General features: G+C 36.1%; 1 protein-coding gene and 1 pseudogene across 2 annotated transcripts in view; both read right to left on the bottom strand.

Annotated features, from left to right (window-relative positions):
- The window catches only part of LOC145252784 (crystallin J1A-like), a 624,153-nt gene that overhangs the window by 294,660 nt on the left and 305,451 nt on the right, over positions 1-24,042 (bottom strand). The gene's annotated exons all lie outside the window — the stretch shown is intronic.
- On the bottom strand, positions 4,083-4,199 carry LOC145253149 (5S ribosomal RNA; annotated as a pseudogene).

Below are 24,042 nucleotides of genomic sequence, written 5' to 3'. Positions count from 1 at the left end.
TTACATGCCCTCTCGTACTGGAGAAATTGTTAGTATCGATATTTTTTTTTTAAAGCTGTGTGATCGATCATGCCAACAGAATGAAACGGCGGTATTGATAACTCTTTGTATTTCACGTGTAGAGTCGAAAAAAAAAAAAAAAAATCATTGTTAGATAAAAAAAAATAATAAATAAATAAAAATCTACCAACCAATTTTTTTTTTTTTGTCTGCTCATTTTTGTAAAAGATGTATTTTAGTTTTCAGATAAAAATGATTAATAAAAAGTCGAACTTTTACAATGGTCGAATTTTTTTTTTTTTTTTTTTTTTTGTCAAATGTTTAATTTCTTTGACCTTGCGTGAACTCTTTCTCATTGAACACTTGTTTTGGTTGGTTGGTTGTTTTTGTTTTACGGCATATCAACCCTTTTCAGATTATTTAATGTCGAATCCAAAGATTTTGAAGAAAATTTTTTAAATAGAATATATTTGTTGTTTTCAAGTCGGTTTCTATTTAACCCATAGTTGGGACCCTAACAGGTACAACTACTCCGGGTCAGAGTGGACCTGGGAGCAATGGTAATTAAAGGGTGACTCCACACTCCCCAAAGCCACAAGCTGGGGCCTCACCACTGGATATAGTTTAAGGTCATATCCAGGACCACTTGTTTTGGACTTAAGACCTTTCATTAAGAAAGTTTTCATTGTCTGTCTGTCTGTCTGTCTGTCTGTCTGTCTGTGTCTCTCTCTCTCCCTCGCTCCTCCCTCTGTATGTTCATAACCAGTCAAAGGTTTTTATTTTATTTTACGGCATATCAACTCTTATCTGATTACTATGAATTATAGGGTCATATTTATAGAGGCACTCTATGGAGTTGTGAAGAGCGATATTTGTTCACATTACATTTGATTTTCTGCATGTTGGCACAGTCAAGGAAATAGGGAGCAGGGAAGAAATTCCAAAGACAAGCGGTTTAAGAAAAGTAGAAAGTTTTCCGACATGTAGGGTCCTCTACAGTGAAGTGGTGGGAATTTGTTGCTTGTCAGGTTGATTGGCGGTATTTATAGTGATGGGCTGCAAGTGCAGTAAATTCGTCGGAGCATGTATATTTCTTTATTTCGTTCCTTCTCTCTTCTAAAGCATTCGATACAATATGAGAACCATTAATTACAAATAAGGTTTACATGAAGACACTGAAGATCCGATTTACAAGCACTGATTCGATGGCTTGTGGGTAAAACTGCCGCCTTTCAACTAGATCGTTAAAGGTTCGATTCCTGGTTTGAGATGGATGCTAGTCTAGCTGCACGAATGAGTTGTGATACAGCGAAAACAATCTCTCTGTGGATGACTATATATATATATATATATATATTGTCATCCACATAAAGTACTGTTTCGTTGTATCACAACTCATCAGTGCGGCTAGACAAACACCTTTCCCCAGCCATGGATTGAACCTACAACCGTCGCATTGACAGTCGGCAGCTCTCACCATTCGGCTACGAATCAGTGCCGTAAATATTTCTCATAGAGTGTGTATTAAATTCACACCCTCCCGTCGCACAGTGCTCGAACCATCAGCTTGTTTACAAACAAATTAATAGTGGGCTTCGCTTAATCGCTTTTAAATACGCGTCGGGTGAAAATATATTTACAAAGTGCTCAACCCAAAGAGGGGGGCGGCTTTAATTGTCATCCACATACAGTACTGTTTCGTTGTATCACAATTCATCAGTGTGGCTAGACAAACACCTTTCCCCAGCCGTGGATTGAACCTATATATATATATATATATATATATATATATACTAGTAGAAGTACCCTCCGTTGACTGGGTTAAAAAAGAGCCTAAAAAATGGACTCTAATTTCTATAACATATAAATAACTTAAATAATGTTTATTTTCTACATATGATACCTTTTGTATCCCATATTCCCTTTGGTCTTATAGATGTACAGACAGACATACAGATGTTGAGCTTTATTACATCGCACTATAGATGTGCAGACACACACACAGACCCGGCATTGCTTGGATCATCTTTGTGTGGTTGGGGGAGAGTAATTGCTCAAATGAACATGAGGGGGCGGTAGTGAGAATATTTATTGACACAATCGTATGAACACTAATTAGGGTTCCCCATTATAAGTGACCCTCATGATTTCCAGTTAAAAGTGACCCCCCCCTAGAGCTCCACTTTATCCTACCCATTTCATATCCTTGATAGTTTTTTTTACGATTGTATGTGGCTAGTTTATTATTATTATTTTTTTTTTACACAGTGATCACCACTTATCAAGGCCCGGAAGCCACTCAGGGATAAGGGTTATTGCAAGTACAGTACGTTAGTGTGGAGATTTGATGAAGTGTTTACTTAAGGGGGGCGGTTCATTAGGAATTTGTTAACATTGGAATTGAAGACATCCAAGTTGTAGTCAGGTGGGAAGCAGGCAGACGGAGCAGAATTCCACAGGCGTGCAGTTCTAAAAAAGAAGCTTTGTTCATGGAATATACATTTTGATTTAGGCACAGATAAAGAGTGGGGAAAATTTTTCACAGTGGATTCAGCTAGACGGGTGTTTTTCGTGAAAGATTGGCGAGGGGGGACCAGAGATTGGAGTTCAGATGAGCACCTGCCATGGAAATAACGATAAAACAAGGATAGGTTCACAACGTCTCTTCTGTGGGAGAGAGGTTGCAGGGTAGAGAAAAGGGCATCCCCCACTAAGCCACGAAGTCTATTTTGTACTCTGTCAAGGCAGGATAGGCTGTTTTTAGCAGCTCCTGCCCAGATATGGCAGCAGTATTCCATCCTTGGACGTACTTGGCTTTTATATAGATAGAGAATTGCATCAGTAGTGAGATATCTTCTGGAGCAGTAGAAGGATCACACCATCTTTCCAGCGACCTTGGCAACATAATAATAAACTGTATAGGAGCCTATTCATGTATAGACACACAGATGTTGAGTTTATTATATCTAATATATAAAAGGTACTATTTTATGTCTGTCTGTCTGTCTCCATATTTTCAAACTCTATCTCTTCCAAAACAAAAAGTCGCAGAGCGGTGCAAAGGGGCCTCAAATGATTGATTTTTTTTGGACTGTTCTTTTATGGATCTTTAGCCAGTTAAACAGTTTTGAAGGGGTCAAAAAGGGTAAAAATGGAAAATATCTTTATACATTTTGTACATTTATATTTTAATCAGTTCATATTCATGTCATGTTGGTACAGTGGTAACATCACCAGCCTTAAATGCTACAGTTTCGCTGTTGGTTTCGATTCTAGCTGATGGCACCAAATACTTTTTTTTTTTTAACGTTTGAAATCATGACTTTATAATAATATATACGAAATCTAGGCAAATTAAAACATCATATTTAAGCATATTTTACAACCAGGCAAAACCGGGCGCCCCCTTGCTAGTATTTATATATATATATATATATATATATATATATATATATATATATATGATGGACTCACCCATCTATTTCAACGTATGAGCTTTCACCACAACAAGTTGTTCAGAAATCCACACAGCTGATTTGTTTATAGTGGTGAAGGCTTTGTGTAGAACCATTCACACTTCATATGACTGCTAACCTTTGTCGGTGCAGACGACTGCCACAGGACAGAGTATGCAGTAGACTGCAGGTTCTTATATCAGAATTTCCTTCTCCTAGATACATGTCTTAACGAAGACTAGGGGTGCATCTCTCCCAGTGAATTAATGCGCCCCCACAATACGAACTTGGAAATTTCTATGACTCGTCGTGGTACATACAGTGCCTAGACTTCCCAAATGGTCACCCATCTGGTACTGGCCAGGCTCAATGTTGCTTAACTTCGGTGATCTGGCAAGAACCGGTCTGTCAACATGATTATGCTATTATATATATATACATATAAAGGGCTCCTTCAGTGTTTGACTGACTATGGATACCCACGAAGGGGTGTCTGTGCGTGAAATTTTTGTGGCAGGAGGTGCACAATCTCCAACCACACCTCTCCTGACTTGACATTGTTAAATACCAGTGGCAAGTGAAGTGTGTACAAGATGACTGGAAACAAATGCTGAGATAAGCGGAGAGCACATACAGCGCCTAGAATTCCCAAATGATCACCCATCTGGTACTAACCAGGCTCAACATTGCTTAACTTCGGTGATCTGATGAGAACCGGTGTGTCAACGCGATTATGCCGTAATATATATATATCTATAATATAAAGCTGAATGTCTGTATGTGTATGTGTGTGTCTGGTCACGAATAGGCTCCTATATGGTTGACTATTTTAAAAAACTGATTACATATAATGATAGATGTATCGAGACACAGGAATGGGTATGTTTGATCTGGCAGAACGGTGGTTCATTAAAATTGTGGGGTCTGAAAACGTTTACAAGTGTTTTTGATATAGATGTACATAAGAATACTTTGATAAGTATGCTTTAACTTAAATAGGGATGATATAATAAAATTGTGGGGTCTACTTTCGCACCTGGCCTCCATAGAATGGAAATAGGTACAGACTTTAATAAAGACTTTTTATATCTATCTGCGTAAGTATACTTTGATAATTATGTTTCAGTTTGAAGAAATATGGTATAATAAAATTATGGGGTGTTCGTTCGCACCTGACCTCCATAGAATGGAAATATGTCACAAAGTTTAACAAGGTTTTTTTAATATAGATCCACAGAATATTGTGATAAGTGTTTCAGCGTGAACAGGTATGGTATAATAAATTATGGCGTTTATCTATTTTATTTTTACTTTCATCATATTTTGGTTTGGTTTTGATACCCCCAAACTCAACCCAAATTTACAACCCTTTCTTTCCATAACCTATCATACTTTCATAAATCAAAGTCCATTTTCTGTAGGCTGTTTTTGAACCCAGTCAACGACGGGTACTTTTACTAGTATATATATATTTATATATATAGTAATCAGTAGTAAGATTGTACATCTAAATACAAGAATAGATTCAAGGTTCCCAAAGTTCAGACAAGATCAAGTGGCGTAATGGATGAAATTTAGTCGTAAGTGCCACTCTTCTGGAGGTTGAAGGTTCAATCTCCAGTGCGGGCGATGCTAGGAATATAATTGTGAATTACTTAAGACTTCTACTCGGTCATGACTGAGATCATACTATCTCCTCCCTTATTGTGAATTAAAGGGCTCCAATTGAAAGTCTGTGCAGATTCACAAATTCAATAAGTAGGTCAGAGGTTACATCGAGTAAAATGTTCTGCGAATAACACTCAAGTTGAGCACAATAATTCAAGATACAAATCCTCATCTCAAAAGTACAGAAACATTTTTCCTTTCTCGTTTTCATCTCCTTGAGACACACCATTCATAGCGACTTCTAAATTGTTAAGTTCTAAAAACCACTCTATCAACTGTGAATGGCTGCAGCGGAGTTGAAGAACGGAAATCTTTTCAAATGCCTATTGTGTGCTGAATACTTCATCCAAAGCGACTGTCATCTATCGTCTTTGCCTTCCCTGAACCTGTTAAGGACAAAAATATCAGCTGTCGACTGTACTTCGCAGTTGGATAGAAAAAAAAGCCAGAAGAGTTCAAATATCAACGAGTGAAGAATCAAAAAACGGAAATTAGAATTGTTTTTTTTTGTTTTTTTTTGTACTTCAACATTTTATAATGCAGAAAGATTTGATATGCCGCTCAACAGATCTCATGGAGCAATCTGATCTACCCTATTCAAGAATAATGGACTCATCCAGAGACAATAAATAAAGTTACATGTCAACATTTGCCATTCATTTTACATCGAGTCGAGATTCCAAATCTCAATCAGTCTGGGTCATTTCGGTGGCCTTTTATCTGGCAGGCTGAGGCATCGTTCTGGTAGTCCTAGGAGGTCCAGCCATTTTAGTTTTAGAAGAGAAGAGAAATGTTGTTCCAAACAAAATGGCAGTATCAGTCTAGAGAAAATCTGGAAAATGAAGAATAGATGATCAATCCGTAGAAGTCTGGAATTGTAAAAAGTTCCTTTCTATGTGGAGAAAAAACTTTATGTGCAGACATTCTAAAGAGATTCTGTATATTTTATGGGGTGATTCTAGTTTCTTATTGGTTTGTAGCAGAACAGTGTGGTTCCATCTAATTGGCCAGTTCTTATCACCCCTATTTATAAATAAAACCTTCCAATTTTCTGTAATTTCATTATAGCAAAAATATTGCCTCTTTCGAGTAAAGTAAGTTCATAGCTTATTGCCAGAGATCACTTCCTAGGGAATGCCGATAGATCTATTCAAGCAATTTTTAATAGACCAAAGTGCTCCTCTTTTAGGGCTGCTAGCTTAATATTCCCCAACTTCTTGACTTTGCGCCAGTGGGAAAGAAAGTGAATACTGCGATTTGTGCCATTCAGTTTTTTTTAGATCTAGATCACAAGCACATGCTGATTGAGGTTTCAATCCCAACAATCAATTCGGCAGAAGTTGGGTTATTTTGGGGGTCTTTTATTTAGTGGGTCAAAGCATTGTTTATGGTGGTCTATAGAGGTCTCTCCCCTAGGCCTTCCCTCTCGTCTTTCAGGTGGAGTAAGTTTATTGCATTTTTTTTTTTTTTTTTACATTTTCACCCCAAACAAGGCACAGTGCCACTTTGATGTAGGGGGCTACTATCTGGAACATAATTTGTATGGATTACTATGTAGGGGGTTGAGCAACAAGATGTTTGTTTACATTACACTTGAACTTCTGCAATTCAGTACAGTTGAGGAAGCAGTAACCCGGAAGGGAATTCTAAAGTGTAGCAGTTCTGGGGAAGAAACTATTAGAGTAGAAGGTTTTCTTACATCTAGGGATCTCTACTGTGTAGGGGTGGGATTTTGCTGTTTGTAGGGTTTGTTGGCATATTTACGTCGGGAGGTACAAGGGCTTGTAGTTAGTTGAAGCATCCACCATTAAAATACTTGTAAAACAGGCAGAGAGATGCAAGATTTCGTCGATGAGACAGAGGTTGAAGCTTAAATGACAGTCCAGGACCAATCAGGTTGGCAACTTTCTTTTGAAACCTGTCTAGGTGTGAGAGACTAGCAGATGCACTAGCCCAAATGTGACAACAATACTCCATACATGGGTCAATGGTGTCCTTGTAGAAGTACAGGATACTTTCAGGCGTGAGTAACTTTCTAGCAGAGTAGAGAGAGCCCACCTTCTTTGCAGCAGCCTTAGCAATGCTCTCAATGTATCTGTTCCAATTCATGTTCCCTGTGAACGTTAAGCCGAGGAGTTTAAATAAACTACTTTCAGGTAATGTATTATTAGCCATAGCTGTTGGTGGTTGAGAAAGATTCTTGGAATTATTAAAAGAAATGAGCTTAGTCTTGGCAGCATTGAACATTACCATCCATTTTTGACACCATTCCACTACACACTGGAGGTCTTCCTCTAGGGTTTCCACCATTGCCTTAGATATGTGTTCATTCGTTTTCCCCTCATGTCTGTTATAAAGCATGGTGTCGTCAGCAAATATACCCATCTCCGAGACTATGTTATCAGGGAAGTCATTTAGGAATATCAGAAATAATAAAGGTTCAAGGATCAACCCCTGAGGTACACTCGCATTTATATCATATTGTTTAGACATACGACCATCGAAGACAACCTTGATTCTTCTCTTATTTTAGAAGGATTTAATTACGTTGAGTATTCGTCCAGTAATACCATATGATCTGATTTTCTTGAGAAGGCCATCGTGTCATGCCCTGTCAAAAGTCTTAGATTTATCTAGGGCTACTGCACTCCTCTTCCCTACCTTATCCAGTGCATCGTATATACATTGAGAGATTACAGTTAGAATATCTACAGTAGAACGGGCTTGCCTAAATCTATATTGATGGTTGGGCAGAAGTTTAGCAACTGTAAGGTGGTGGCCTAGAGCTTGATTAATTACGGACTCAAATATTTAGGCAAAAAGAGAGAGGAGGCTAATGGGGCGATAATTTAATGGGTCAGTTTTTTCACCAGAATTCTTGTAAACTGGTACTGCCTGAAATACCCTGACAGATGGGGCTTGACAGGCAAAAAGGCCAGAGTGCTCCTCCTTTAAGGATGCTGACTTGACAATCATAATGGCATGTCGGTTGAAGTTCTGATCCTAACAATCAGTTTGGTAGAAATTTTGGTGGTCTTTTATTTAGTAGGTTGAAGTATCATTCAGGGTAGTCCTAGAAGGTCCACCCCCACAGGCCAAGTGGAGTAAATTTATTGCTTACTGTCTGAAGTGCCCTGCCTGGGAAATGTCGACAGAGCTAACCAAGCAAAAAAGCCAAGAGCGGTCTTTCTTTAAGGACGCTGGTTTGACATTCTGCACTTTCCTGGTCTTGTGTCACATTTTCTTGCTGTTGGAAGGAAGTAAATACTGCAATTAACATGGCAGTTATGGTCCCAGAATCATGATGCATGCTGTCGTAACATACTTCTGTTAATACACTTTTTATTAATTATACTATAATTATAATTGTCTTGATTGAAGGCCGCAACGGATAAGGCAATTATTTCATTGTAGCTCAGCATAAAAAAAAATCTCCAAAATGGATGATAATTGACAAAACATTTTATTGCAGTTTAGTATTAAACAAAGGATCAATATGACGCAACTTATATATTATATCTATTTTTTTATTGGAATCCTTTGAGGTGAGTCATTTGTGTATTTATTGATTTATTTGCGGACTCTTATCCTCATAGTTGTTGTTGTTTCACCATGTTTCGGCAAACTCATTTTCTGGCCTCCTTCAGGTGATTAACCGTGATGGCATAGGAACGCTGAATCCCATGGCGCAGTGGATAAAGGTGTTGAATCTCTACAGTTCCTAGTGAGCATTGTCTGAAGATAGTTGTTGCAATCCTGCCCAAAGCAGACCAAAGGATTAGTTGGCCAAAACGTGGCGAGACAGACAACAACAACTATGGAAGGCAGTAATTGCTGAGGATACTGTGAAGAGACTTAGCATTTCTATCCCATCACGGTTAATCACCTGAAGAATCCCAGAGGATGAGTTGACCGAAATGTGGTAAAACAACTATGAAGATAAGGATAACACTCCGTAAATAAATAAATATGACGCAATTTATTTATTTTTTTACCCCAAGCAAGGTATATTCTCACTTAAACCGTGGGAGGTTACTATTTGGGATCGTGTCTAACGGGGGACTGCGGGGAGTTGAGCAGCGAGATGTCTATTCACATTGCATTAAAACTTCTGCATGTTATTATAGTTAGGAAAAACAATAGAGAGAGAGAGGAGAGAGGCCGAGCCAAAGTTTAGGAATAAACTATTAGAGAACACTTTCTGGCATCTTAGGACCTCTACAATGAAAGGATGAAATTTTGCCCAAAGCAGGTCAGAGGATGAGTTGGCCGAAATGCGGTAAAACAACTATGAGGATAACAGTCCGCAAATAAATAAATAAATATCACGCAATTTATATATTTTTTTTATTTACCCCAAACAAGGCATATTGTCACTTAAAATGTTAGCGGTTACTATTTGAGATTTTGTCTAGGGAGTTAAGCAGTGAGATGTCTGTTTACATTACATTAAAACTTCTATATGTCATTACAGTCAAGAAAAACAGGAGACAAGGAGGAGGGACGGATCCAAAGTCGAATAGTCCGAAGGAAGAAACTATTAGAGTACATATAGAAACCTCAACAATAAAACATTGACATTTTGTAGCTAGACTGGTTTGTCAGGTATATGCATATCAAGTGCAATGATTTCATCAGAAAACATTCCCTGAAAGCATTTTGTTGATGGGACAGGGGTTGGAGGTTGGTTCACATTGCGGTACCTATTAGATATATTGATTTTTTTTTTTTTTTGGACCCTGTTTACGTGAGAGACTAGTGGTAGATGCACCAATCCAGATGTGGCAACAATACTCCATGGATGGGCGAATGGTGACTTTGTAACAATACAAGATACAGTAGAGGATCCGCACCTTCTTTGCAGCAGCCTTGGCAATGTCCTCAACATATTTGTTCTAATTCTCTGTTTCTCTTTCCACTCTCTATCATATCAAAGAGAAAAATGCATAACGATGTAATAGGTAAAATTTAGAAAGAACCAAAACAACTCGCATTGTACAATTTCCAATGGGTTGCTATTATACCGTTATTTTCTTTTTGAGAAATTTCTGGTATTTCTGATAAAACAGAATTATTGACATCTGAAGGTATAGCATTAAACTACAGATCGAATGATTCCGTATTCAAGACCGGGTCTTACTCACGATTTTATTTTAATTTTTTCTAATTAATGAGTTTTATTTACGATAAAAGAAAAGTTACTATTTAACATCGCCACAAATTATTTCTTCGTTTGCATATTTTAAATGCAAACATTAATCAGAGGTGACTTTCCATGAATAAAGCTTCTTTCTTAGAACTGCACGCCTGTGGAACTCTCTTCCGTTTGCCTGCTTTCTAGCTGACTACAATATGGTCGTCTTCAAGTCCAACGTAAACAAGTTTTTAATTTTAAGTAATCCAATTTACCGAATTTCCAATACTAACAATTACTACGATATTGTCTCATTGACTACTGTACACTCTTTAATCCTTATCCTCGAGTGGCCTCTGGGCCTTGATATGTGATGACTCCTATGTAAAAAAAAAAAAAAAAAAAGAAGACATTATAATTATTATTTTTCTATTTTTTTATGAATTAGTCCACCGGCCAAATTATTCCTCGTAATATATAATAATCAATAGAGGATTGATTTTATAATAATACATATGCAATTAGCATAAATTAAAATATCATGTTTAAGCATATTGTATGATCGGACAACGCTGGGTGTTCAGCTAGTATAATATAGACGTGTGTGCGTACATTCATTCTTCAACACCTTTATCCTTTCATATAGACACACACATCACAACCAAAAATATCCAACAAGCTTATTCGGAGTGTTCTATGTATTCAACTTCCCTTTCTTTGTCGTATAACACTTGAGTTCTGTCCATATCGCATGCACATCACGTCATCCCAATGGTCAGTCTTTCTTTACAATGTCTGCAATTGACCGAATGCGTCCTTCACATAACCGACATCAATGGTCGATCCATCTCTTTATCTCTCTCTCTCTCTCTATATATATATATATATATATACTTACTGTTGTCTATTACAGAATGTCTGAAAGCGCCAAGGTATGGAAATAAGAAAGAAAACATAAAATGGGGGACAGTGTCCATTCCAGTTCAATAACATCCCCATTTAATCCTGATCGGTACATTTCGGTTTGTATTGGGAGTGGCCGAAATCTTGCTTACCATTGGAGGCCGCCTGCCACTTAAGCAAATCAATCTGCTTATAAGGATTTAAAAGATGTATAATCGTGTCAACAAACCTGCACCTATTGATTTTGGGGAGTCCAAAGAAGGAGAATTAAAGGCTCCAGGTTCTTAGTTTATGCATGGGCAAACCAGAGTGAATTCAAGAGTTCTTCATTTCTGAGAGAAAAATTATTCTGACCATTTGGAATTATTAGTGTTAGATATTGACTGGGCAACACCAAAATTATTTGATTATTAAAGCCAAAATGTTTTGTCAATTAAAATATGTAGACAAATAAAAAAATATTTACAATAAATATTTTTTTACATTAATTTAGGAATGCCAACTTTAAAATGTTATCATAACAATTTAGTTGATAACTTAGAATAATGACATGTAAAAACATCAGGTGATTATCTTAGTAACGTATACTAATGACGTCATTTAGAGGGGGCGGTGGTCTTTTTGAGATACATGGAAATGAGTTAGAAAAAACAGTCGATCGGATTCAAGACAGAAAAGGAGATGGTCGGCAGATTATGATGGCTCCGAGTAGAGGATGTTAGAAATAGCAATAGTCAGAGTCAGTTTGCAACTTTCCAAGAGGGGGAAAAACATTCTGGAATAAAAAGTTTATGAAAATAAGACCCGAGGCTTGGTCGTTCTTGGGGAGAATTTTCATTACAGCTTTCTGTCAAGACAAGACCCAAGATGGACCAGACTGTTATTCGTTCTTTATGTTGTTAAGGTATTTTATGTATATTATTGTTCCGTCATACACACAACGAACTCTAGATTAAACGATCACACGTATATACACTTGCAAATACTAGATAATAATAGAAACTCATGAATAGATACAGGATTTACATCCTTCCTCACGTTATACGCACAACATCACATTAGCAACATCACATTTAGCAACATCACATTAGCAACATCACATTTAGCACCATCACATTAGCACCATCACATTTAGCAACATCACATTAGCAACATCACATTAGCAACATCATATTAGCAACATCATATTAGCAACATCATATTCATATTATTTGGATTCATTGGACTACTGTCCTCATCTTCACAATGTTTCGGTTGATGTAATCTTGAACTTTCTTCAGATGTATCTTGTCAAATTCGGGAATTTGGATGAAATTTCGAACGGAATTTATTTATTTACTTCATGAGAATAGAATGCTTTTGTTCTATCAGCCATGACTGGATAGAGCTCCTAAAGTAATTTGCAATTAAAGTTTTTGGTTGCCCACACTGAAGATTGAACCTTCAACCTTCAGGAGAATATCACTTTGACAATCGATTTTTCCAAGTACTCTAACCACTGCACCATGGGTCATTGCCTTCGAAATTCCATCTAAATTCCTGACCTTGGGTGTGGCAGCGGACTCAGAGCCAGTCCACAAGTCCAAAGAGACCCAGGCTAGGCTTCACAAGGAGTGCTATAACTTTATACCCTTCTCTCACTGGCACCCTCCTCCCCGACTAACCCGTTAAACTACTTCATTTGGTCATAAGTCGAGAACATCACTAATATGAGCTCCATAGTGACAGAAACATTTCCGAGATACACCTGAAGAAGGTCAGAGGTTACATCGACCGAAACGTTGCGAAAATCACAGTCAAGATGAGAACAGTAGTCCGATGAATCCAAATAATACAAATAAATAATCCTCATCTCAAAAATTCCGAAACGTCACACCATCATATTGTTTCTATACTACCATCAATATATATGGCACATCTGTTCTCATTAGATCACTGAAGTTAAGCAACGTTGAGCTGGGTCAGTATCAGATGAGTAATCACTTGGCGCTCTATGTAAGAGGACGTGGACACTTTCAGCAGTTTCTACATCCCATCTGGCCTCCAGCTGTCTTGATCCTGTCCTGCCACTGGATCAGGTCAGTTGCAACAAGAGAGTTAGGTTGGATGTTTGACAAATCAGCTTCACTTTAAACAACCTTTCCAACGGGTGTCATTCCTCATCCTTAGAATAGCCAGATGACTTTTGTCGTTCTGATGGGTGAACTGTGTGTATATTACCATAAAAACAACATTTTGTTGGGTTTTTTTTCTAAAGGATTCTGAATTTATCAGTAAAAATAAGTTGCTATCCCAATCACACTTATATATTAACTTTTTTAACTCACTATCAGATGGAGATCTATCTCTAGCCATGTCATAATTTATCCCTCAGGTCTATTTCTATCATCTTTTCCGTGTTTTCCTTGACCTTAACCTGTGAACTGAACGTGCTACCTTAACTGTTCTACATCCACTAACCCAAGAATTCTCAGCCATTCTTTCAACATGACCATACTACTGAAGTCTCTTCTTCTTCACATATCCCTCTATACTGTCCAGATTTAATCTTCTATTGAGATTATCAGAACCAAGCCTCTACTTTAGACTCTACCTAAGACCCATTTTACACATCCATCGTACCATTCTCATATCATTTCTTGTAGCTCTTTAACTTTTGGAGTTAAAAAAAATGAAGGCTTTACTTTTGCAAGGACCCTCAAATAATCGACTGCTTTTTTAAAGTTTTAACGTTGTTTTCTTCTGCCTGTTCCATACTGAGGAAATCAAAACCGAAGCAGAGAATAAATAAAATAAAATTTAAACAATAAAATTTGCAACCATCGAATTTCCTGCTTTTCTAGCAGTATCCGTGGAAATTCCACTAGAGTTGAAAACATCAATACTCACATCAGCACACACCGTCTCATCACATAAGTAAACAATTAAAATGAGACTAGCCTTTAATAGAATAATCATTGGAATATTAGTTCGGATCAGACCGTGAATGAAAAAACAAATATGGAGAACTACTTGAGATTATTACAAGAAATAGAACTACAGTGAAACATCTAGATATGTTGATTTTATTAAAGTGACTTGTAAATCAGTAATATTTATGTCAATATCTTTTCTACATAATTTGGCATGTAAGTAGTAAGAGTTGATAGAAACATGTTGCATCTAAACTTTTTGCAAATTTTTCCTAGTGGTAAGAAAATGGGGGTTCAATTTGCCATGAGATTTAATGACGGAATGAATCAGTAAGTACTATGACTTGTGGGATTTGGTTAAAGAATTAAAAAGGTAAGTTTTTGGCAGATTATATGGCCACACTTGAAATATATTTCATAAATATTTTTTTTTTTATTTCATTATGAAGTTGAATGTTTGAGTTTCATTTGTGGGGTTTTCATTATTATCATTATGAAAGTTATTTGAACTTCTAATCACATCTTTATTGTTGTTTTTGTTATAGATATTGATTGTTGGAAGTTTTGTGAGATGAGTTTTGACTATAGAAAACATTCTATCATTCAATTATCAAAAAAGTACTCAAAAGTAGAGGTGCTGTGCCAGACTTACTTACTTAAGCAAAGCAAAGAACCTAGCTCCTTACTTTCCATACCTTATCTCATATCTGTAGTGCCTTTATAAACGATTCGCTCCAGTCAAGTATTATTGGAACATTCGATACACTATTCACAGCAGGAAAATAATGAATACAAGGAAATTACCCAGTTGGCACGCGCAATTTCCCGTCCGTGACATGGAGGATGGTGACAGGCACCAAGTGGCAATAAATATGTCCGGTAATCATGCCAGATTCTCTCACGTTAACATAGCTTGGACATAAAATAAGGGGTCAGTGCTCTTTATTTATGTCCATGCAAGAAAATGGATGATTGAATCTTTAATAAATTTGGCCCAGCTACAAGATTTGATCGCTTTTCTGATTGGACATTTGAAATCTGTTCATACAATGGTGACCAAGAAGATAAATATTTTAACATGAAATTTAATGTAAATAATATTATATAAGGGAAAGAAAATTAAAACTGTAAGTTGAACTTTACAATCAAAATTTATTGTTCGACTGAATACTCCAAAAAACAATTTACAAAGTCTTTATTCCGCGGAGTTTCAAAGAATGCTATTTTTATTATTCTTTTCATCAGAGGACATAAAGAAATCAGCAAATTATATTTGTAGCAATGCTAGAATTTGCTAGTTAAGGCATTAAGTGAAACCGCAATTTATTGTAGTTATAAATTGCCAAATAAAAAAATGAAAAAATATTGGGTATGTAAAAAACTAATATAAAAACAAACCGCGCATAATATTTCAGCTTGAATGAAACTCCTCTCAAGTTGATCCAAAATGCAAAATAGTTCTTTAGATAGAATGTATTCCAAAATAAGCCCAGCGTGACAATGCATATAATCCGATTGGAAAGTTTTCAAAAATCCGTAGGGAAAATTTACAAAACACCTGAAATAATGAAAATTGTTTTTTGTTTTTTTTGGGGCAGTGCAGTAGTCCAAAGAGAAGTCTGTCCCTAGTCAAATGGGACCTAATAGTAAGAAGAGAGAAATCCAAAATGAGAACCTTCATCCTCGGCTTAAAAAGAAAAAGTGATTTCAAGCGTGGGGGGGGGGGAATAAATAAATAAAAAAATAATAAGCTCTACTCTCTATTGCGCATTGAGCTTTTTTAATTCGGTTGGGATTACATTTTCTATATATAAATACTGTTATTTATATTAGTTTGAAGTTTACTATTGCCTACATCAGGTAAACACTACATCCCTTTGTTTCATTTATATATATATATATATATATATATATATATATATATATATTCTCTTTTGATGAGAAGCATTTAGCTTCAAAACGCCAACAATCTTTTTGATCTGATGATATAATAAAGTTTAATTTAACTTTGAATCCTCACTTTTTATTTCTTATATTAATTACTCCACTTAACCGTATACTGCTTGATAGTTTTGTTTGCTTAACAATTATGGTAATGGTGCAGAAAACCAGACCCCAAGTTTCAAACATTGCGGCTGGTCTGTTAATTGAGTTATGGAAGCAAAAAAAGGATACAATACTTCCGTTAGTCTTCAAAACTGATTACTTTTGGCCAAAATATTTTTGCTAATATATATTTTTATAACATAGTTACGTTGTTGTTTTTTTTTTAATATTGTTACATTTTTTTTTAACGTACTTTATTTACATATACTTTATGTAAACCTGCACAGTTTATTACGATCGTCGGCGATTTAAAAAAAACAAAACATATGTTTATAGTTAACTTTATTTCACGTTTACTTTTTACCACGCTTATAATAAAAATATATAAAAATAAGTAAACATTCTTAATTGATTTTGTGTTTTTTAGTCGCGTATCTTTTTCAAATCATTATGTTTATTTTGTCAAATTGTTTGATATTTCTATGCGATTAAAAACGAAAAATCAATTGATACAGAAAGTTTACGTATATATATATATATATATATAGTTTTATTATAAGAGAGTAAAAAAAGATAAAAGGTAAAATATAGTTAACCATAATATTTTTTTTAATCGGCAACGATCGTAATAGACTGTATTTGTATTATTATTCATCGGACCTCTGTTCTCATCTTGAGTGTGATTTTCACAACGTTTCGGTCGATATAACCTCCGACCTTCTTCAGGTATATCATGTCGAACTCGGTTGACGGAACAAGAGCACGCTACCCACGGGACGTAAATAAAAGGTTCCCCTCGAAATTCCGTTCAAATTCCTGAGTTCGATAAGATACACCTTAAAAGGTCGAAGGTTACATCGACCGAAACGTTGTGAAAATCACACTCAAGATGAGAATAGTGGTCCGATGAATTGCCAAGGCCGCTGGAAAAATGGTGGGATCTTTCTATCGATCCAGTAGATATCTCACTGCTGATGCTATTCTCTATCTATATAAGAGCCAGGTACGTCCAAGGATGGAATACTGTTGCCACATCTGGGCAGGAGCTGCTAGAAAGGACTTGTCCTGCCTTGATAGAGTTCAAAATAGACTTCGTAGCCTCGTAGGAGATGTCCTTTTCTCCTCCTTGCAACCTCTATCTCACAGAAGAGATGTTGCGAGTTTGTCTCTGATGTATCGTTATTTTCATGGAAAGTGTTCAACTGAGCTTCAATCTATGGTCCCCCCTCGCCAAACTTTCACAAGAAACACTCGTCTAGCTGTAAACACTATCAATAATTTCCCCCACTCTTTATCTGTGCCTAAACCTAAACGTAGATTCCATGAACAAAGCTTCTTTCTTAGAACTGCACGCCTGTGGAATTGTCTTCCGTTTTCCTGCTTTCCGGCTGACTACAATATGGTTGTGTTCAAGTCTAAAGTAAATAAGTTCTTGATGAGCCGTTCCATATAAGTTATTAAATTTACCAAATTTTCATTACTAATGATTACTATATTGACCAATTTCTACTGTACACTCTTTAACCCTTATCCTTGAGTGGCCTCTGGGCCTTGATAATGTGGTGATGCCTTTGTAAAAAAAACAAAACAAAAAAAACAAAAAACAAAGAACCGATGTCTTAAAGGGGAAAACATAATTATTACTAATTGTACAACCAATTTCGGTACCAAAGATTTTTTTTTTTCAATAAATAAAAAGTAAATCAGAAATCCAGACGATACCCGTTCATCTTCAGTGAATTATAGAATTTTTTTTTTCCTTTTTCTCATTGCTCATCAGTAATGACAAATTCTGACGACAGACGACAATAATTTCTCTTGCTGTTAAATAGAGATTGTGTTAATATCTATTGCAAGTGTAGATTCGTGTTTTAGTTATAATAGATCAACATTTCTACAGTTTAAAACATTATAAAACATTTATAAAGCCAATTCCGGAGCCAAAGTTGATTTTTTCCAATAAACGAAAATAAATCAAATTTAATCTTTCATACACTTGCAAACACTAGACGATGATAGAAACCCATAAATAGATACAAGATTTACATCCTTCCTCACGTTATGCCCACAACATCACATTAGCACCATCATATTTTTTTTTTTACATAGGAATCACCACTTATCAAGGACAAGAGGCCACTCGAGGGTAAAGGTTAAAGAGTGTACAGCAGAAATTGGACAATATAGTAATCGTTAGTAATGGAAATTCGGTAAATTTGTTAACATTAGACTTGAAGACAACCATATTGTAGTCAGCTGGAAAGCAGGAAAACGGAAGATAATTCCACAGGCGTGCAGTTATAAGAAAGAAGCTTTGTTCATGGAATCTACGTTTAGGTTTAGGCACAGATACAGAGTGTGGGGGGGGAATTAGTGACAGTGTTTTCTGTTAGACAGGTGTTTCTTGTGAAAGTCTGGCGAGGGGGGGACCATAGATTGGAGCTCAGCCGAGCACATGCCATGAAAATAACGATAAAGCAGAGGCAAACTCGCAACATCTCTTCTACGAGAAAGAGGTTGCAAGGAAGAGAAAAGGGCATCCCCCACAGGCTACGAAGTCTATTTTGAACTCTATCAAGGCAGGATAATATTCATATTATTTGGATTCATCGGACTACTGTTCTCATCTTGAGTGGGATTTTCACGTTTCGGTTAATGTAACCTTGAGCCTTCTTCAGATGTATCTTGTCAAACTCGGGAATTTGGATGGAACTTCGAACGGAACCCTTTATTTACTTCAAGAAGGTAGAATGCTTATATTCCATCAGCCATGACTGGGAAGAGGTCCTAAGCAATTTGCAATTGAATTTCTCGGTCGCCCGCATGAAAATTTAACCGTCAACCTTCAGAATCAATAACCGACTCAGTGAATTATAAACCTATTTATTTATTTATCTCATCGATCGGTGAGGGCAAATTTTATTCATTTCAACCTACTTTAAAATGGCTGTGTTTGATCCAAGTATTCAAGCATTGTCACTGCTAATAGACGATGGGCCAGCCCTGATTTTCATGTCATTCCGTCGACGTACAACCTATATGGGAAAAAATTATTGGCTATGACCATGATCAATATTTACCGTGAGAGTGACAACTAAAACACTACTCCGATTCCAGGCTGAACAGGTTTCAATATTCTTTTATTACAAGACGAAATACCACCAAAGTACAATATTGGATATTTGCCTGTGAGCAATGGTAACCAACTCAACTAAGTACTGTGAATGCAGTATTTTTGAAAAGTCTTGCAATTGCTGATGAACTTGAAACTGAATGCATTGTATTGACATTTGATCTTGCATTTTATGATAATGATCCCACGTATATACAAAGAAAAGTTGTCAGACCTAGTGAGTTCCACACCTGCATGTCATTTCTCAGTGTTATTGGAAGGCGATTTGAAGATTCTGATATTCTACTTGAAGCTGGAAATCAGCACGAAATATACTCCTCAAAACACTTGAAATTTTCTCATATGAATAAAATGTCCACCAACTCAAAAACTAAGCCCTTTTTTAGCCTCTGGCCCATAGCCTATAATGCCGGTTTAGAATAGATGAAATTTATTTTAATATTTCTTCATTTCGAGCTAAAGTGTAAAGTTTTTCGGTAGTGAGTGTTCGTGATGAAATAAGAATTAAGTTTAAAGTGGAAAAGTTTAATGGCGTCGAAATCTGTAGTCGTATTGAACAGTTATTGTTTTGTCGAGTGAATATTTTTATGCGTTTGGTAATTATCCTGGATAAAAATCGGTGTTAGTGTGCTTTTGAACTGTTAGAAAATGAGCACACAGTGTTTCTGGTGTCAGTTTGAGTAGAAAGCTGATACTAACTTTTCTTTGACAGGTTTATTTGGGAGAGTAAGAAAGTACGGATTAAATATGATAAATGTGGTATAAGGATGATTTGATTGAAGACGTTGGCTGATTGCTTAGTGTTACCGTTCTATAGTGACTGATATTTCACGGTAAAAAAAAATCGACATTTTATTATATTATAATAATAATTATATATATATATATATATTAACTTTGCTAGTTATCCAATCAGATTCTTTGATATTTCCGTTCCCGTTTTCAACAGCCAATGGTCGTGCTTTTCTCAGACAAAGGTGCAGTTAGCTTGTAATTCACCTCTCTCTTTGTTTATTTTTAAAGAGGAGTGAATTATTCTTTTTTTGTGTATTAGAATGTGACCCTTTTTTAATCTGGGTGTGCTTATATATGTTTTCTTACATCAATTCAATGCATTATCTTGACGAGTACTCAGGAGGATGAAACACCAAAAATTCTGTATAGCTTAATTTCCATAACTTACAACCTAGCTCTACTCATGTACTGGTGAAGTGAATACTGAAAATCAATTCATAAAATATATATCCTTAGAAAATTTTATGTGGATATATGAAATAATTATCTCTCTCTCATATATATATATATATATATATATACACACACACACATAAGCGTGAAAATATGTTTATGACACTTTTCATACACAGAGACATCCGCGTTTCATCCCCATAGGAAACCATTATTTAGTCTGACAATTCCCTACAGGGATGAAATGTGAATGCCTCTATGTAGCTTAATTGCCATAAATATATATTTCCTACTTTATTATCTAGCACTAGTCATGTATTGAACACTGTTGAAGTAAATATTAAAAATCCATACATAATATATATATATATATATATATATATATATATATATATATATATATATATATATATATGGCATGAGTGTAATATGCGCTTTGTGCCTGGACACTTATCTATTTCAATGTATGTGTATTGTGTGTGTGTTTTAAAGAGATTTGGAATCAAATGACAAACGTTTGCAGTCAATCAGGATCGAGCAGCAAGTTGCCAAGTCGCGAGGACGTACAGGAAGGAAACGGGCCGGTCCAGAAGATAATTGACCAGCAAGACAGATTGCCAACTGACCAGCAGCGTATATCCAAACTCTCGGCATCTAATCAACAACAATCAGATTTTGTTCTCCATAATAACCTTTCAATTTCTCTTTCCTTTTATTTTTATTTCCTTCTTCTTTCCCCGAACACCAGCTCAAAGGTTTCTTGCTTTTCTTCTCTTTCCTCCTTTCTTTCCTTTCATAAATCTCAAAAGCTTTCAAGTTTCTTCGTTTACTCTTTTTCCTTCTTGTTTCTTTCATGAATAATCTAAAAAGTTTCTCTTTTCTTCTCTCTTTCATTCTTTCGCAAACACAATCTCAAAGGTGCCTACCTTCTTTCTTTTCTTCTCTTTATTTCTTTTCATGAACAATCACAAAAGGGTTCTAAATTTTTGAAATGAGGATTATTTATTCGTATTATTTGGATTTATCGGACTGTTGTTCTTATCTTGAGTGTTATTTTCACAACGTTTCGGTCGATATAACCTCCGACCTTCTTCAGGTGTATCTTGTCGAATTCGGGAATGTTTCTGTCGAACTCAGGAATTTGAACGGAATTTTAAGCAGAACCTTTTATTTATTTCACGGGGGTAGCATGCTCTTGTTCTGTCAGCCATGACTGGATAGAGGTCCTAACTAATTTACAATTGTATTTTTCGGTCGCCGACAGTGAGAATTGAACCTCCAACCTTCAGGTGAATATCACTTTTACAATTAATTTTTCCAAGTACTCTAACCACTGCACGACGGGTCCTCGCGGAAATTCCGTCGAAATTCCCGAGTTCGACAAGATACACCTGAAGAAAGTTGGAGGTTACACCGAAACGTTGTGAAAATGACACTCAAGATGAGAGCAGTAGTCCGGTGAGTCCAAATAATACGGCTCCGGATATGACCTTAAACTTTATCCGATGGTGAGGCCCCAGCTTGCGGGCTTTTTTTTTTTTTTTTTTTTTTTTACATGGGAGGGGGGGGGGTCACCACTTATCAAGGCCCGAAGGCCACTCAGGGATAAGGGTTATTGCGTGTACAGTAATCAATGAGATAGTATTGTAGTAATCATTAGTATTGGGGGTTTTGATAGAGTGTCTTACCCAAAGGGGCTGCTTGTCAGGAGTTTGTTCATGTTGGACTTGAAGACGTCCAAGTTGTAGTCAGATGGGGAAACAGGCAAGCGGCAGAGAGTTCCACTGGCGTGCAGTTCTAAGAAAGAAACTTTGCTCATGGAATCTACGTTTGGATTTAGGCACAGAAGTTTCTTTCTTTTTCTCTTTTTCCTTTCATTGCCATTGCTTCAAGGTCTACTCTGACCCGGACTGGTAGTACTTGTTAGGGTCCCAACTATGGGTTAAATAGAAACCGACTTAAAAAAAAAACAAACAAATATACTCTATTAAAATTTTTAATTCAAAATCACTGGATTCGGCATTAAATAACCTGAAAAGGGTTGATATGCCGTAAAACAAAAACCAACCAACCATTCAAATAATACGAATAACAAAGCGTTCTCTCTTTTCTTCTCATTTTCCTTCTTTCTTTCCTTTTCTGAACGTTTTATCTCCCCTCTTTCCTTCTTAATTTCCTTTTTTTTTTCTTTCATGTATCACCATCTCAAAGGTTTCTGTCTTTTCGTCGTCCTTTCTTTCTTTCATCATCCCCTTTCTCCCCGTCTTTTAATTTCTAAATGTCAATCAATGTTTCGAATTGTTTTTCTCGAATCGCTTTCTTTCTTTTCTAAACTCACACTCTTTCTAGCCACGAACGCAAGCTGAAGATTATATTAAAAACATTTAAATGTTTTTAATATTTCTTTCTAACTAACCTTCTCCCTTTCCTTTTTTTTCTTCCCTTCCAACTGAAGATTAAAATATCATTCAGAGTTTACAACCCTTCTTCCCCTTTCCCAAACACGATTCTCAAGCGCCATTCAGTCTTCTAATCAAATGGTTGGCTGCTTCCTCTTAATGAACGATTGTCTACGAATCCAGAAATGTATATAGTCAAAAAACGGCACGCTTCACCTTTTTTTTCTTCCCATTTCATAGATATTTTCAAACATCTTACATGATTATCATTTGGTGTCGCGGAGTTTTAACTATCATGATATCTGGAGAAAATATACATTTTTGGCACTTCTGTACAAAGTAAACACGTTTTTTTTTTTTTTCAGTTTGGACATTTGGAGAGGGCATAGCAGGGGCAGACAAATGCAATTTCAGGGCCAAATCGGAAATCTCACAACAATGTTTTTTTGTTTTTCGTTTTTTTTAGAAAGTTTTTGTTACACATCTATTTAAGTAAAAATAAATATAAGAGAATTACGACACAAAATACTTTTTTTTTTTTTAACACAAATAGAGTTAAAAAAAATTTTTTTTCGTAACCTAAATTCTGAAATTTTTGTACCTAATAAAATATAAATATAATTAAACTTTATTATTTAAAATGAATGAATGAAAGTTGTCAAAATTTTATTTTATTTTTTGTATTTTCAGTTTGATGTAGGGGGACTATCTGGGACATAATTTACAGGGGTACTATGTAGGGAGTTGAGCCTAATAAATCCTGCACTATTAGCTAGACTTCAACCGCTGTCTCATTAGAAAAAAATATTAAAACATTGAGCAGTTTCATCAGAAAGAAATATTAAAACATCGAGCAGCATTATACTTGCACTTCTGCATGTCAGTACAATCAGAGAAGCAGGAACCTGGAAGGAGAATTCCAAAGTCTAGCAGTCCTAGGGTAGAAACTATTAGAGTAGAAGACTTTCTTACAGCTAAAGATTTCTACTGTGTAGAGGTGGAATTTTGCTGCTTGTTGAGGATATTTACATCGAGGGAGGACAATAGTTTGTCGGAGAATCTACCATTAAAATACTTGTAAAACAAGTAGAAGAATGCAACATTTCGTCGATGGGAGAGCGTTGAAGCCTAGCTAATAGTGCAGGATCTATTAGGTTGGTGACTCTCTTTTGAACCCTGTCTAAGAGGGAGAGACTAGTAGCAG

Source organism: Euprymna scolopes, chromosome 29, assembly GCF_053919585.1.
Source record: "Euprymna scolopes isolate OS-2025 chromosome 29, ASM5391958v1, whole genome shotgun sequence".
In the NCBI taxonomy this organism is placed as follows: domain Eukaryota; kingdom Metazoa; phylum Mollusca; class Cephalopoda; order Sepiida; family Sepiolidae; genus Euprymna; species Euprymna scolopes.
The sequence above is the reverse complement of the archived record's forward strand: the minus strand, read 5'-3'. Positions and strand labels throughout refer to the sequence as shown.